Source organism: Calonectris borealis, unplaced genomic scaffold (assembly GCF_964195595.1).
Source record: "Calonectris borealis unplaced genomic scaffold, bCalBor7.hap1.2 HAP1_SCAFFOLD_108, whole genome shotgun sequence".
Taxonomy (NCBI): Eukaryota; Metazoa; Chordata; class Aves; order Procellariiformes; family Procellariidae; genus Calonectris; species Calonectris borealis.
This window is the reverse complement of record NW_027441496.1, coordinates 85346-99229: the sequence shown is the minus strand read 5'-3', so window position 1 is coordinate 99229 and position 13884 is coordinate 85346.

Below are 13884 nucleotides of genomic sequence, written 5' to 3'. Positions count from 1 at the left end.
GTAATACAGCGCAAAGTGATTTATTTAGGCTATGAAATTAGTGCTGGGGAAAGAACTTTGGGACAAGCCCGCAAAGAGGCAATCTGCCAAACTCTGAGACCTCGAACAGTGAAAGAGTTACGGACTTTCTTGGGAATGACTGGGTGGTGTCGGCTGTGGATTTATAATTATGGACTGCTTGTTAAACCATTATATGCCCTAATAACTACCAGCCAGGGACACTTTGAATGGAACAACGAGGCCGTACGAGCCTTTGAGAAACTAAAGAAAGCCTTGATGTCAGCTCCAGCTTTGGGGCTCCCAGATGTGAGTAAGCCATTTCTCCTCTTTTCCCACGAAAAACAAGGGGTTGCACTGGGGATACTAGCACAGAATTTGGGTCCCGATCGACGAGCAGTTGCCTACTTTTCCAAACAGTTGGATACAACTGCGAAGGGCTGGCCTGGATGCTTGCGGGCAGTCGCAGCTGTAATACTAAACATACAAGAAGCCCGAAAATTCACTCTGGGTCAGAAAATGACTGTGCTGGTGTCCCATACAGTATCTGCAGTACTGGAAGCAAAGGGTGGACATTGGCTTTCTCAACAAAGATTTCTAAGATATCAGGCTATATTGGTAGAACAGGATGATGTAGAAATAACAGTCACTAACATTGCCAACCCAGCTTCCTTCCTAGAGGGAAACACAGGAGAACCAGTGCGTCATGACTGCTTAGAGACCATTGAAGCAACATATGCAAGCCGACCAGATTTGAAAGACAGCCCCGTAGAAGACGGAGAGAACTGGTTCACAGACGGAAGCAGCTATGTCCTGAGTGGTAAAAGATACGCGGGATATGCTATTACCACTAGTCAGGAGATAATAGAATCAAAGCCTTTGCCCCTAAATACCTCAGCACAGAAAGCGGAGATAATCGCTCTAACCCGTGCCTTGGAATTGGCCCAAGGAAAAATTGTAAACATTTATACAGACTCAAGATATGCCTTCGGAGTTGTGCATGCGCATGGAGCAATCTGGAAGGAGAGAGGGTTATTAAGCTCTCAAGGGAAGAATATTAAACACGCAGAGGAAATTTTGAGACTGTTGGAGGCAGTACAACTCCCTGAGAAAGTGGCAATTATACACATCAAGGCACACCAGAAAGTGAGCTCGGAATTGGAAAGGGGAAATGAGCTGGCGGACAGAGAGGCAAAACAGGCAGCCAAGGTAAAGGTAAAAATAGAAGGGGCCTTAGTCCCTGACGGGCGAATCTCCCTAGAAGGTAAGCCAGAATATACAAAAGAAGATCAGAAGCTTATTGCAGATCTAGAAGGGTCATATAATAGAGAGGGATGGGCTCTCACCCCACAAGGGAAACTAATTATTCCCTCCTATCTAACATGGTCTCTGATAAGGGAAGAACATAGAAAAAGGCATTGGGGGGCAGAGGCCCTATATAAACAACTAATCAAAGAAATCGTAGCTAGGAATTTATACACTACTGTAAGGCAAGTGACACAGCAGTGTGATCTCTGCCTCCAGACAAATCCCAAGAATACCCCAAACCAGAAATGGGCCAAATTGGTAAAGGTAATGGGCCTGGGCAACAGTGGCAGATCGATTTTTCAGAACTCCCAAGAAAAGGGGGGTATCGATATTTATTGGTATTAACTGACACCTTTTCAGGTTGGCCAGAGGCATTCCCTACCAGGACAGCCAAGGCTCGGGAGGTAACTAGAACATTAATACAAGAAATAATACCACGTTTTGGGGTTCCAGCAACCATATCTTCTGACAGAGGACCACATTTCATCTCCAAAGTAGTACAACAAATTAGCCGCTATTTGGGCATAGATTGGCAGCTTCATACCCCATATCGCCCTCAGTCGAGTGGCCAAGTAGAAAAAATGAACCATTTAATCAAACAGCAGATTGTGAAATTGGGACAGGAAACTAACTTGGCCTGGCCTCAGTCTCTTCCTTTGGCTCTTTTGCGCATACGAACTAGGCCAAGAGCAAAGGAAGGACTGAGCCCTTTTGAAATCTTGTACGGACGACCCTATAGAGTACAGAAAGGGATGTCCACGCAAGTCGGGGATGAAATCATGACCTCCTACATGGTTGCTTTGGGGAGACAACTCAGGAAGGTTGAGAAATATGTGGTTGGGACTCGAAGCAGGGGTTTGGATGGGCCTGTACATAATATACAACCTGGAGACTATGTGTATGTAAAGTCTCTTGCAGAGAAAACTTTGGAGCCACAGTGGGAAGGACCATTCCAAGTACTCCTCACCTCCTTCACAGCAATCAAAATCAAAGAACAGAATGCCTGGATCCATCATACCAGAGTGAAGAAGGCACACAAATCTCCATGGAAGGTCACGCAAGCCCAACCGGGAAAATTATTTTTTTCACGGTCATAATTATGATTTGGGGGTGGGAAAGCACTACTAGCCAGGATAATACTAAGCAGCTTTGGTCTCAGGCTTATATCAAATATACCGGATCCATGGGGAAATTGTCTGATTTGAGAGGCTTAAACCTATCTACCATAGTCATACATGGAAGCCAGGTATACTTGAGAGGGGAATGGGAATGGGGTAACACTACAGAAATTCATCAACTCCAGGGGACTGTAGGAGAAGAAATCAAAGTGGGATGCCGAATGACTAATGGGACTACTACCTATAAAAAGGCATCCCAGATTAGTAATCGGAACATCTGTCCTATAAATGATACCACAGAAGCCTGTCCTCCAAGTAACATAACGGCCTGGGAAGGGAATTAGAATGTTGGCATAACTTCACACTAATAAGAACCACTGAGGTGGTTTGTCTCTGGGCCAGAGATAACATTGGACTCTCATTTAAATTTAGGATAAATGCTGTGGCAAGGCCTGTTGTAACGGTCACAACGGTCGCGCCGGTCACACCGGTCACACCTCATGCACTCAAGCTCAAACCTAGAGTGTATGAAGTCGGGCCGTATGTAATAAGGAATACAGGACAACAACAAATGCTATTTAACCCGGATTGGTCCCTTAAACAAGTAAAATTGCAAATGCAGAACAATGTCTCAGAAATTCAACCGGCCTGTTCTCCTTTTTTTGCAAACCTCTTACGAGGGGTGGACTACCTGGCTGCATAAAAGACGAATATCAAGAGACTTAACTGGTATTTTAGGTACAGGGTTAGGGGTCCTAAATAGCATTGACGCAGAGGTAATAATGAATAAATTGGCTGCCTCTACTACTGAGCTGACAAAATTACACCAGCCTTTACGATCTTCCCTATTGGCTCTGGGAACCCATCAGTGGCTACTGTCAAAAGTGTTACCTGATTGGGAAAGAATAAACAGAGGAGACCATGAGATAATCATGAATTCACTCGGTGGGCTCCAAAATAATGTTTCTCTAGCTCTCAGCTGTATTCAGGCACAATTGTGGATGCAATCAGTAACTGCTTCAGTCCTAAGAGAGGGTGAAGAGGGAATCTTCCCCACTGAAATTCGGAAAATAATCTGGGACAATGCAAATGACTTCGAAAAGAAACTTCAGTCTTGGTGGAACTTAGTGAATTTTACTTATGATCCTGCTACAAACACAGTCGAAGCTTTTGTATTAACTATTAGCAAAGCTACAGTATATATGATCCACCCTATTATAGCATTAGGACTGAATCACAACAAGACCCTACTTCACCCTTTTGAACATAGGGCATGGGCTCGAAAAACAGGGAATGAATGGCAAACTGTAGATTTAGAATCTTGCATTGTACGAGAACAACAAGGATTCATTTGTGAGAATAATGCTATCGATACTCAAGATATTTGTCTTGACGCTGATCAGAAAGTTTGTCATTTTGAAATTCGCCCCAATGCTGACCTTAAAACCATATTAATATACACTGGCAAAGGTTGCGTATGTTTGAGAACTACTTGTAGTTTTATATCTGTAGGGGACACGAAGGTAGACACTAAAAATCACTCAAATTTTTGCATTTGCAATTTTACTAAAATCATTGGATGTGACTTTAATTATATAGCTCCAGTTATATCCCATCAGGTTCTTAGATCTAATTATACATTATTCCATGAATTGATACCTACATCCCTCGGGATGGATTTAGCTCGAACGAAGGAATTACTACAACATCACGATTTAACACAAATACTAGAAGAAGTTAAAAACAATGGAAAGGAGACCTTGATAACGGTGCATCATGACATAGACAAAATAAAAAAGGTTCTGAAGTGGGTAAAAAAGGATGGAGAACACAAATGGTGGGAAATACTTTTCGGATGGTCGCCCACTGCTACAGGTATTCTTAATACCTTATGTCACCCTATTGTTGTTCTCCTAATTCTAGTTTTTATTAGTATTGCTTTATCTGCAATACTGTATGTTTTAAATTGGCGAATGATAAAACAAATAAGACACTTGAGGTATGACTATCAGCACCGACAACAAATTGAAACAGGCAGAAATCTTATAAAGGACCTGGAGAAGAATGGGATAATATAAAGAAAATTAGTATAGGGTTTAGTATAGAGTAAAAGAATTTACTAACTTTTTAGAAAAGGGGGGACTGAGACAAGGGATTAAGGAATTTTAGTAGTTGAATGATTAATAGTAGTTAGAAGATTGAATCAGTAGGTAGGGGCTTGATACTTTGTTCCTCACAAGGCCGGCTCAGCCTGATAAGGCCGACTTAGCTATGGTGTAAATTAACTGAGGCGCCTCACAAGGACAGCTCCTGATAAAGACTAAAAACTTGTCTCAAGAAGCCAGCTAAAACTGACCCTGCAGTATGGACAAAAGTAAGAAGACAACTGAGCCTGCGCAAGAACAAAAGGTTACTAGCGGTGACGAAGAGGAACTATCAGCCTTCATCCCCACGACCCCCGACGACCACCACTAGGAGGCAATGCGCAAGCGCAGATGGGAGGGGTCTATGGAAATGACTTCTTAGAACTCATTTTAATACAAAGCGGGGACAGGTCATGCATATGTATAGGCGTATTACAAAACTTTATGAATATGTAATATTTTACTGTATATATTTATGGTGAGTGCCGCACTGGCGCGTGCACGATTTTGGTGGGACTACCCCCCGTGCCGCCCAGCGCTGAATAAACATACCTACTTTACAATCTCATAGATTGTGGAGTCCGGTTTCCGCAAGTCACCCACAGATACAGAGAAAGACAAATGGGAAGAAATACTGAAGGGCATCAAGCCCTCATACGTAAGTTAAGAGGCATAATCAGAGAGGAGCAGAGAAAGCCACAAAAGAGGGCAGAGCAGCCAAAGTCCCACAGGCCTGTACAAATACACGGAAAGTGTTTTGTAAGTCCCAGGAAAGTATGTGATGGTGATGGTACCAGGAAATGTACAGTAGGAGAAAAAGCAAAACAAGCAACGGGACGATATCAAGGATTTACTAAAGAGCAGGAAACTTCCAGCACTATTTTCCCTGCCCATTCCAGCAACTGCTCTGAGATAACTGGGCAGACACCCTGCAGCGGGAGCTGTGGCTGTGTGAGGTTGTCTCTACACACTGCACAAGGCTCTTACCTGCTTGTGCATAAAGCCTTCAGGCATTGGATGGTCTCTTGTCTGCATCATGTACTATGTGACCTGCGAGGAAGAAAATCAGCGAGCTGACAAACTTATGGAACAAGACACCTCCTCTCTTTCCTCCAGAGCTCTTAGGTAAGGCGATGATGAGGCCCTCAGCACCCACGATCACACCAAGATTCCACCTTAATGGACTTTCAAAAGACGGTACGATAGGTTGTTTATGCAGGAAACCACCAGACTGAATTCCAATACAGCCAATATTCACACTGCTATCAATCGCCCCCCCTACTCACAAGAATCCCTCAGCTCAATCCCAAACACCTCCTCCCACCATCTCCATCTCAGGAGAGATCTTTAAGCCCCCAAGCAAACCACTGCCTCATCGCATCGTGAGCAACCTGCCCTGATCCTCTTTCTTCTTCCCTCCCGCCCTGGCCATACCACCCTGAGCTGGTATTTTGTTCCCTCCTCACACAACCAGACCACATACAGACACAGTACTAATCCTGCGTTTGAAAATGTCTGCGGTCACCAGGGACCAGTCTTCCCCAGCCTCACCACTGTGTCGTGGTGAGCATCACTGAGGTAGCCGTCATCCATTCTCCTTACACCCTGGGACCAGGATGGCCACCCCGCTGGACACACTGGGAGAACAATCACGTGGAGAGGAAAGGGGTTGCCATTGGACCGTGAAAAAGCCCAGGGCTGAACCAGTTTCTCCAGGTGCTACAGTTCTTGGCCTGACCCCAGGAGTAACCAGTCCTGAGGAGCCACGGGGCAAACTGCAAATACTATCTGTTGGTCAGTTATTGCAGTATGTTCGGTATGATTATACCCGTCAAATTCAAACTCAGTAGGAAGAGGAAGAACACAGGAAGGTTAAGAACACTTGAAACACGCAGAGCTCCATGTCTGTGGGGCTGCGCTAGGAGAGCCAGGAAGAGCGTGGAGCAGCAACGAGCCTTGTGGCTTTCTGGACACTATGACAGACACTCAGCAATGATGCCCACGCGATCAGCTGCTCACCCTGCAGCACCTTTTCCTCCTGGAGCCTTTTCAGGTCTCCAGCAGAGTGGCGAGGCCATCAGGACCGAAGCTCTGCACCCAGCTGTCAGGAACAGACAAAATCATCAGCACACACAAAAACCCCACGCACTTTTGCACGGCCTCCACCCTTCCTCACCTCTACTCAGCCATAGCGCAGTTCCCAAGGTCAAAGCTCCCAGTTTCTCACTGATAGCCCTGGTTTTGTCCAGCGTCCCAGCCCACACCCTTCCCCACCTCACCTGATGGGGCTGCTGCTCAACCTTGCTGCTCCAAGGGGCTCTTTACGGGAGCTGTCTGTGGGTTTACCCACGGGTACCTGAAAGAGCGAGCAGAGCCACGTCTGTCCCTCTTTTACAGGACGTCCTCTTTTGCCTTCAGCGTGGCTGTGCTGGTGTCACGCTGTACAGCACAGCACCTTCAAACCCATACTGCAAGCAAAGTATCCCTCTCTCTAGAAGACCCAGTCTTCTCTTCCTACCGTTTACGTTTAACGACATGAGGTATTTAAATCCCATTTGCTGCTCTTCTGCCTACAAGAGGGCTAGCACTTCATTGTGTGTTCCAAGAAATCCATCTTATATTCTGCTTCCAAGAAGCTGTCATTTGGGCCAGTTTATGGCTCCGGGTTAAGAAGGCTAAAGCCAAGGAATTTCCCTAAAATCTTTACCTTAAACTAGCACAGCTACAAGTCCTGAGATGTCATAGATGCCCAAATCACTCAACCACTTTTTTCTTTTTAAACCAGAAGCTACCTTTGAAAATAATGAAGGAAGTGTAGCAATTTCCCTGTCAAGAGAAGAAGCTGGCACTTGTCCATCTCCTGGTATTCTGGCAATAAGTTTCTGTTGAACAGGAGGGTCTTCCTCGAGTATGATGAGTATCTTGAATTAGAAAGGAAGTCATACGCTTTTGTGAATGACTTCTGTTTGCTTTATAGGAAGACAAGTTGCTGCACTATGCCTGTGTGTCTCAACATCGGCTGGGGAATGTACCGATCGTACCAGAAACTTCTGCTGCCTGGCCCAAGCGGAGGATGACAGCGGGGGTAATTGTCATCCCCTGATACCCTCATCTGAGTTGTAGCTCAAGTGGAACGATACTACTGTTACTGAAACCTTGAGAGTTTTGACGGATGGCTGAAGTCAATCATCTAGCAACCCTATAAACAAGTGAGACCCTTTGAGCTCTCCTGGACCGCAGTGGGCTGCGCCCACAGTCTCCCTCTGAGATGAACGCTCATCAGAGTTTGTAAACTCTCGAGTTTGCGATATTCGGAGGACTGTCGCTGGCTGGCACGGGACCTAGGCTGCAACACTCCTCGAGGCTCAACCCTGTGCCCATTGAGAAATGCCAAGACATTTTACATGAGTATTTCACTGAATTCGAGGGGGATTTTTAACAGGTATATCTTTGTATATTTATCTATCTTTGCATCCGTGTGCGTGTGTGTTTGTACCCGCTAGCAAATATAGTCTGCTAAAATCTTATGATTTATCTTAAGATCGTGAATGATCCTCCGACTGCAGCTAAACACATGTAGTCCCTTAGACATAAACCATTGTCCGAGTCTGAGACTAAGATTGGATCCAGCTGGGTCTTCTCTGAAGCTCGTGACTCAACGGGAGGGTCTCCCTTAATCTTTCTGTCCTTGGCCTCTCTATAAATCGTCCCAACTCAATTGTAACACGATACCCTGCTTTCGGCTGGGATAGAGGTAATTTTCTGGCTAATAGCCGGTATAGTGCTGTGTTTTGGATTTAGTATGAGAATAATGTTGATAACACGCTGATGTTTTAGTTGTTGCTAAGTAGTGTTTACACTAGCCAAGGGCTTCTCAGCTTCCCATGCTCGTTTCCTTTGTGCGCTTCATCTGTGGAGTAAGTGACAGAGGGAACCTTGCCATCGAACTCTGCTAAGTCATGCTGTTATCAATTTCTATTAAGATCACTTTCTGCTGATAGCTTCGACAGTGATTCCTTGAGCGGCCTCTAAACCGCTCATTCGTGATAGGCAGGAGCAGGCCCCTGGCTTCTGCAGGTGCACGTGAGGTCACTGGTGACCCAGTAGGTGGTAGGGCAGAAGCAGGGCCCTGGCTTGCGAAGGTGCTTTTGAGGTAACTGTTGTCCGAGCATGCGATTGGGAATGACAGGACTCCTGGCTCGTGCAGGTGCTTGCGATGTCACCGGTGGTGAGGATGTTTCAGACCAGGCGCAGGCCCCTGGCTTGTGCAGGGGCTTGTGATGTCTCTGGTGCAATGGTAGTTTAGAGGGCAGCAACAGGCTGCTGGCTTTTGATGGTGCTTGTGAGGTCATAGGTGGCTGAGTGTGTGAAAGGGCAGGAGCAGGCCCCTTGCTTGTGCGGGCACTTGTGAGGTAACTCGCGGCTGAGTAGCTGTTTGGGTATGAAAGGACACCGGGCTGTGCATCTGCTTCTCACGTTCCCTTTGCCTGGGCAGCTGACTGGCTATGACGAGTTACCTGGCTCGTGCAGGCGTTTGTGAGGTCATGAGTGGCTGAGTAAGTGATAGGGCTAGAGATGCTGCATGATCCTAGTAGGTGATAGGACAGGAAGAGGACCCTGCTTTGTGTAGGTGCTTGTGATGTCACTGGTGGCTCTGTGGCTGATTGGGTATGAGAAGTCACCTGGCTTATGCGGCTACTTGGGATGTCACTGGTGGCTACCTGTTAGGGCAGGCACAGGCCCCTGCAGGGTTCAAGTGCTGGTGATTTCACTGGCGGCTCTGTAACTGTTATGGCAGGAGCATGCACTGTTGCGAAGCAGTGGAATGCACCTCACTCAAAAGAGAGGGGCAGCGATATGTTTTACTGAGGTAAAATAATAATTTGACAGAGTTCAGGAAGTTCGATGGAATTTAAGAAAGTTTAACAGTGCTCTGACAAGGTTCAGCAAGCTTGATGGCAAGGTTCACCTTACTAATTACTGCATGGAAGAAACATGCAACGGAAAATCGAGTTAGAATGATTTACGTAGAGACTGGAGATGCAAAGAGTAAAGAGGACCTGCACAAGCCAGGTTCTCACGCCTGCCCTATCAGCTACTGAGCCACCCGTGACATCATAAGCATGTGCAAGACCAGGATTCACTCAATGTCCTATCAGCATTCCCGCCACCAGTGACATAAGACCTGAACAAGCCAGGTTCCTGCGCCTCTCCTATGAGCTTCTAAGCCACCAGTGACATAAACACCTGCACAAGGCCGTTTCCTGCCCCTGCTCTATCAGGAACTGTGCCACAGCTGACATAAACACCTACACAAGCTTAGTTCCTGCACATGCCCAATCAGGAACCGTGCCACAAATGACCTCGGAAGCACCTGCATGAGCCAGGTTCCAGCACCTGCCCTATCAGGTACTAAGCCAGGCGTGACATAAACAGCTGCACAAGCCACGTTGCCGCACTTGCCATATGAGATGCACAGTTCACCAGTGACATCAAACAGCAGCATAAGCCTGGTTCCCACGCCTGCAATATCAGCTCATGTGCCAGGCGTGACATCACAAGCCCCTGCACAAGGCAGCTTCCGTTCAATGCCCTATGAGCATTCCTGCCACCAGTGACATCACAGGCACCTGCCCAGTCACGAACTGTGTCGTAACTGACATCACAAGCCCCTGCACAAGGCAGCTTCCGTTCAATGCCCTATGAGCATTCCTGCCACCAGTGACATCACAGGCACCTGCCCAGTCACGAACTGTGTCGTAACTGACATCACAAGCCCCTGCACAAGCCAGCTTCCGTTCAATGCCCTATGAGCATTCCTGCCACCAGTGACATCACAGGCACCTGCCCAGTCAGGAACGGTGTCGTAACTGACATCACAAGCCCCTGCACAAGCCGGGTTCCGTTCAATGCCCTATGAGCATTCCTGTCACCAGTGACATCACAGGCACCTGCACAGGCCAGGTTCCTGCACCTGCCCAGTCAGGAACTGTGTCGTAACTGACATCACAAGCACCTGCACATGGGCACCAGCAGCCCATCTCGTCCCTCCTCCCAGAGCCACCTCTGGCCAGGAGGAGCTCAGAGAGACCTTCGAGAGACACTGACCGCTCTGCTGGCCCACCCACCTGCCCACAGGCCCCTCCAGGAAGAGCTTTAATCCCTGTTCAGCTGTTGGGATTGCCTTGGAAAAACAACACTCACTTGGTACCAACAGGCTGAAAAGCCAAAGCCAGAATTAAAAACACGTGTTGAACTTGCATATGTAATTCATGGGGTAGTTTTTCTCTCTACGTGTAGAGTCCATTGGTGGAAACTGGTAACTGGCGGGACTGGTAAGAGCGCAAGTGTTGCGCATCCAGGGAGCCCCTGGCACTCGGGCTGGCACCTTTTGGGCCATGAAGCCCTCCGAGGACCCAGGCAGCAGCGCCTGCGGAAAACGCAGGCAGCTGCCTGCAGCTGCCTGCCTGCAGAGGGGCCGCCTTTCACCGGAACGAAACTGAGGGACAAGGAGCCCCCAGGGCCCGGCGGCCGCTCGTCCCATCCCCGCCAGCCCCACAGCCACAGTGCCACCGCAGACCAAAGCCAGGTACGGGGTTGTGCTTGGGAGGGGACCACGGCGCAGCCTCCCCGGCCCCTGCCCCGACGGGACACCGCCTAGTCAGGAGAAACGCCCGAGCCGGGACTGGAGGGAAACGAGAGGTGCCGGGGCAGGAGGGACTGGGGGGCAGGCAAAGGCTGGGGCAAACCGGGACCCCAGCTGGGCAGGGCAAAAATATCTGCTCCAAGCGGGGCGGGGGCAGGGGCAGAATGACATGCCCCATGGGGGGCCAGGGGCACAAAGAGATGCCCTGACCAGGACAGGGACAAACCAAATGCCCAGACAGGGCGGGGCAAAACTAGCCACCCCAATTTGGGCAGGGGCATAAAAGGCCACCTGAGCAAGGCCACAGTAAAGCCAGGTACCCTGTGTGGGGAAGGGGCAAAACGAGCCTCCGCAAGCAAAAGAGGGGAAAAACTCAGCCGTCCCGAGAGGGACATGAGGAAAGCAAGGCACCCAAGCAAGGCTGTGCCCAAACTGGATGCCTCAAGCAAAACATGAAAAGAGAAAAGCCTCCCCGAGTGGAGCAGGGGCAAAACTAACTGCCCTGAGCTGAGCAGGAGTACAACTAATTGCCCTGAACAGGACTGGGGAAGAGCAGATGCCGCGAGTGGGGCAAGGGCCAAACCGAGCAGTTCAAGCGTGGCAGGAGTTACAACCAGCTGCCTCGTTGGGGCAGGAGCAATACTCACTGCCCTCCGGGCGAGACAAGGGGCTAAACCAGATGCTAAAAAGGCACCCCCAAACGCTTTTCAGAGCTCCAGGGTGAGAGAGCGGCTGGGTGGGGGCCTGGCAGCCAGCCAAGGTCCACCCAGCACGGTTGCTGAAGGTGCTTCTTTGGTAGCTCTAGTTCAGAGTCAGCCTGTGGTTGAATCTTGGGGGGCAGATAAAATTTATTGGAAATGAAGCTGTAAGCGATCAGGTGCTTTGCTACATGAGTCTCACGGACACAGTTCCTGTACCTGGGAAGAGTGGAAAAGAAACCCTCGGCAACCCGAATGTTCCAGCCAAAGCTGTGAACAGGCACGCTTACAGCCCGGGGCAGGTTTTTATTCATCCGGCTGGTGCGGCTCAGGGAAGAGGCGGGAGCTCTGCCAGCGGACGTACGGCCCTTCGCCGGCAGCGTGTGGGGAAGCCCAGCGGCTGCCGGCTACCGGAGCTGCCCGGGCTGCGGCAGCTGCGTGGTCACGTGGCTCAAGGGGACACGTCCCCGTGCGGCCCCATGTCACAAAGGGGCAGTCATGCGGCACCCGCCCGGCGCTTGTGAGCTCACCTGGCCAGGGCTTGGTATCCTGAGGAGCGGGTCAGCGAAAGCTAGTTGGGCTGAGCTGGCCTTCGGGATAACTCGGCTCCTTCCTTTGCTACTTGCGTGCCTACTTTTTCCCAACCATTTATCGTTTACTGCCCGCTTCTCTGCAACTCCCACCCTCTTTCAAAGGTGATTATGATTTGACTTTCAGGACAGATCATAGAGTAGGTAGATACGGGATAAAAGTATCGGCTGGTCTATACCTTCCGAGCTCTAGGCTTAGCTATTACACCTTTATAGGCTGGCCAGGGCTATGGGCAGAGTTTCTACTTGCTAATTCTTAGTTCTTTGCCATATCCTAGGACAGGGAAGTAGGGGGGTGGCAGTGTAGTCTGAGGCGTTGGGCTCAGCCTAGAATGACAAGAAGCCCACCCTGACTGATGCGGTAGGAAGGGAGACAGAAAAGGAGCACGGCAAAGGCAGCCGTTAAAGCAGCGGCTGAAAGCCAGTCACTCCTGCATACAAGGTGGGCAAGCGTGGGCTGGAGAGCCAGAGGGCTCTGCTGCTAACGCTAGCCACAGGTAAGCGGCAGCTCCTCCTCAGAGAAGGTGACATGCAACGCAGTCTTTCAAAAGGGCCTTGGTAATTGCTGTCAACTGGAGTCCTGTGACAGGGTCAGTAGGGCCATCAGCCTGCAGCTCTGCAGCAGTTACAGGTACCGCTGGAACACTTTGGATAGCGGATGCTGTTGTGCAGGTTGTGCTTGGGGGGGTTTAATCGTTTTATTGAGCTACAATTATTTCTTTGCCATCAGGTGACGGGATTGGCGCTGATCGTCTCTTTCTGGAGCGCGTCCTGACATCCTTTGTCATCCCAAACTTTCCCCTCTGTTCCTGAGAGGAGCGATGGCTGCAATGGGGAATGACTCCCGTGAGTAACGGCTTCACCAGCAGGCTTGGACTTTGTGAATCCCTAAAGGCAACGGACGTGGCTGGTGCTCCATCCCTGAACGTGGATGTGCTGACAACCTAGAGTGAATTCTGGGGTGTTTCCTGAGAGCAGCCAGACTTACCCAGGCGTTTTCAATTCGACACAGGAAAATGCATTTTGTCACTCCTCTGCCGCTATGTGCAAGACTTTGAAAGATGACATCGCTCGTAGAAAGATCTGACGTCAGTAGGGTTACTTTCTGTGCTAGGGACTTGCTTGTTTTCATCAAGTTACAATCGGGAAAAGGGAAGACTTGCCCTGATAATCCAATTCAAGACTCTAGAGGGAAAGGAAGGTAGCCCGAGGCACAGAAATCAGAGTGTGGGTTTGTTGGACTTTCAGCAAAGTAAGCAGGGGAACAGACTATTTTCCAAAACTGTTTCTTGCGATGGCAGTGTTAGGCTTCCCCCGATGTTTCTGTGTTGGAGGTTAGAGCTGGTTGTCCTGGGTGCTCCTGTACAGAACTCGACTTTTCAA